Raw genomic sequence first — 3,958 nt, 5'->3', positions numbered from 1 at the left:
AAATGTTTCAAGCCTACCTGCGGGTAGCAAACCATTTTCAAAAACAAGCATGAAATGTTTTGTTCCAATTCAGACGACTCGGTCTATATTTGTATGCTGCGAGCATCACATAGTAACCTAGGCTAATAACCGGAATAAGAACTCACAATGTTTTCAAAAATAGATATCATGGTTAGTAGAGGCCGGTCTATGACCGGGCGAGCGGGGGTGCTCACGAAGTGACCTTCCCTAATCGTACCCAAGTTCCCGAGCCGAGGTAACTTTGGTGATGACGGACACGTGGCCTTTTGGCACCGAGTCAGGGTTTCCTAAATTTCCCAAAATAAAAATATTTAGGTGGCGACTCTGTATCTGGCAAAGCAGTCCATGTTTGGCACTACTTTTTCAAAAATCTGTTTCTCAAAACGATTTGCCGGATTTGGACTCTTTGGTTCAGATTTAGAACCGTGACTACACAAAAAGTCGAGTCCGAGCTGTAGCGAGGTCCCCCGCGGGCTTGTTACAGCACCAAGGACATCTAAAAAAAAAAAATTCAATTTTGCAAAACCATACTAAGAAAATCTTTTTGGATTTTTTTTTTTTCATTTTTTTTTCTTAACCAAAGCAAGACAAAAAAACGAACATGCACACATTTTTTTTTTTTTTTAGAAAACAAAACATGTCAGAAAATGAACAAGCACACATTTTTTTCTCATTAAAAAAAACACACAGAAACCCAAAAACTAAAACAAATAAACAAATTAACACAAGTCAAGTTTTCTCACCCAAACCGCTTTAGTATAAACAAAGTTATGAGAATTGCGGCTTTTGGGTGGCGTCTTGACGTTGTGATTCCCTTGCCCTTTAATGAGAACCCATCTTGACATGGTTTTCAACTTCCTATTCCTAGGTCTAGGTAAACACAACCTCTGTTCATGTTTGGTCTCAAGCAAATCAAAATAGCAAGGTTTATTATGACCCTTAACCTCCTTATGACCAATGAAGTGTCTCCTACCCCTTGAGATATTAGAATTTCTTCCATCTCTATGAGACATTCTCCCATGCAATTCATAACAATAAGGGCGAATATGGCCATGCATACCACAATGATGACAAATAAAAACAGAGTGTACCTTCTTTTCTTTAGCCTTACCAACTCTGGGAAGTTTGAGAAGTCTATACTCATGTTGAATTTTTTGTTCTCCCTTTCCTTGAGTTCTTGTATCACAAGATGTGGAAGCCTTCTATTTTTGCTCTTTCTTACCACCAAAGCCAATGCCACTCTTATCAGAACAAATTTGTTGAGACCCAATGATATTGTCCAAAGTCTTTGATCCTCTGTTCCAAAGACCAATGGTAGCCATAGCACACTTGAGTTCTTCCTCTTTCTTGATCATTAGTTCTTCCAAAGCAACTTGAGACATCTAGAGAGTTTCAATCTTTTCTTCATATGTTGCATAAATTTGCTGTAGATCATTCCTCTCTGTCTCACAAGTCAAGAGTTTTGCACAAAGAGCTTGTCAATCATTAGAAATCTTAAGGGCATCATTCCTAGCCTCGAAAATCTTTTTTTTTAACTTGACATTCTCACTTTTACATGTTTTGAATTTCTTTGTGAGTTTGTCATTCAATTCGAATAAGTTAAGAGACTCCTTATACAACTTTTGATATGCTTGCTGAAGTTCTTCATCTTCACTGCCCGAGGATTCGTCAAGTAGGGGTGGTCGAACAATAGAATTTCCCTCACAAATTGAATCCATTATCACAAATCAAACAAGATCTCGTTCTAAAAAAAATTTTTTGAAAAAAAATAGAACGACCTGCTCTGATACCAATTGAAAAATCTAGAAACCCTAGATGTTGATTTGTGATTAGGTACCAATTTTAAGCAGAATATAAAATCCCAATCAAGCAAACAAAGACAAATCGACACAACAATTTTATGTGAAAAAACCACAATTGGACACCTCCAACTGTGATTAAAAAATCACGGGCAACAGCTACAAAACAATCCACTAAGAAGATTTAAAGGAATTACACAGGTATACTCTCAATTACCTAGCGAATCCACGCATAATTGAACCAACATCTATGTGCCTCTTCCAACCCCGCCTTTACCTCGAAATTGTCTTTACGATGAGCCACTCCAGAATCCACCGAACCTTCAGGCTCGAATTCTTCAGAATCCACCGAAGAACAACTCTCTCTCTCTTGTGTATAACAAACAAAACCTTTGATGTACTCTCTAAACCATGAGTTGAATACTCAATAAAACATCAAAGAAAATTAACAAAATATCCCCAGATATAAACCTTAAGAACCAAAAAGAAGATCTGGAGGAATTAATTTAGTTTTGAGAGAAAACCAACTATTTATAGAAAACAAAAGTAATCCTAATTTTGGAAGAAAACCAACTTCTTAAAGAAATCCAAAAGTAGTCCTGGTTTTGAAAGAAAACCCACTTTTTACAGAAATCCTTGTTAAACGGGATTGCCAAGAATTAAACCTAACAATTGATTAAAAATATATATATTTTAATCATTAAACTCAACGAAAAATGATATTTTAGACATCTTATGTAAATATACATTGAATTTAATGGCTAAAATACTTTTTTCCCGTTGATTTTACTTGTCAAATATAGACGAATGATTTACATTGAAAATAAATCAAAAACTTATAATTTAAATTGACAAAATTAAAAACTTATGATTTATTTTATTATAAAATTCAAACCTTAAGTTTTTTTTTTCTATTTAATTTTTACTTTTTTTAAAGGGAGATTTACCAATAAATCCTAAATGTTGATCTTATGATCCAATTGGTCCTATTTTTTTTTCTAACGATCCGTTTAGTCCTGTTGTTTTTTGAAGGACGTGAATGCCCTCAGTTGACAGATTAACATATGCGGTATAGTTGTATATGAGGGGATCAGGCTTGGGTGCGTGTGGCACACGTTTGTGAATTTGAGAGGGTGGCATTGTATGTGTGTCACGTGACACATAATTGGGGTGTCACACAAGGGTCAAGCGTGCTAAGGGAATTTGTACTACACTTGTGTGTTTGCTAGTTGCCACATGGCACAGAGGCACACAGCCCAATGCCCACATCTATGCAATGTCAATACAAAAAAGAAATAAAGCCCAAACCCCCACATACCCAACCCCACACCAAAACATTGTTTATCACTTTATGTGGTCCCAACCTTCATTGGTCCATTCACACAACTTATTTGACCAAGTATTTTCATACACACAACCACCCAACCCACATCATACACCACCCCATTCCCACTTCATACACAACCAAATCTGCAACGTTTCCAAACACAGAAGTGGTCCCGCAAAACACGTCTCACTCAATCAAAGGACACAATTGTCTACACAGTCAAACCAAACATGGAAAATAGAACCACAAAGGAACAAATCTCCTCACCAGCAGGACTTAACGAAACAAAAGAATAAAAGTGAGACTGATTGGTACAACAGCTTGTAAGATAGGATTTATTAGTAAATATTCATTTTTTAAAGCTAAAAAAATTAGTTTAAAAAATAAAAAATAATAAGTAGTTGTCATTTTCGTACAATTTGTATGTATCTACTGATCGGACAAAGGAAGGTGCATTTGTGTTTTGACGAACCCAACCCAGTAACCCATGTGATGTAGGTGGCCCACTTTGCTTTTGCTTTTGCTTTTGCTTTCGCTTTCGTTTTCGACTAGGGGTGTAAAAATGGCCCATGACCTGTGGGCGGCCTGAAGCCCGCCCATGGCCCGAGATGGGCCCGGCCAGTTTAGGCCCGCTTAGGCCTAGGCCTGAGCCCAGTCCGAGCCTCTAGGCTAGGGCCTGGGCCATCGTTTTGAAGCCTAATCTGTCCTGTGGGCCTGGCCCGTGGCCCAACCCATCGGCCCGCTTAAGGTCCACTTAGGGCCCGACCCAAAGCTTGGCCCACTTGAGGCCCAATGTATTTTTTAATGAAAA

This window comes from Camellia sinensis, chromosome 10 (genome assembly GCF_055761805.1).
Source record: "Camellia sinensis isolate YWXY chromosome 10, ASM5576180v1, whole genome shotgun sequence".
Taxonomy (NCBI): Eukaryota; Viridiplantae; Streptophyta; class Magnoliopsida; order Ericales; family Theaceae; genus Camellia; species Camellia sinensis.
The sequence above is the reverse complement of the archived record's forward strand: the minus strand, read 5'-3'. Positions refer to the sequence as shown.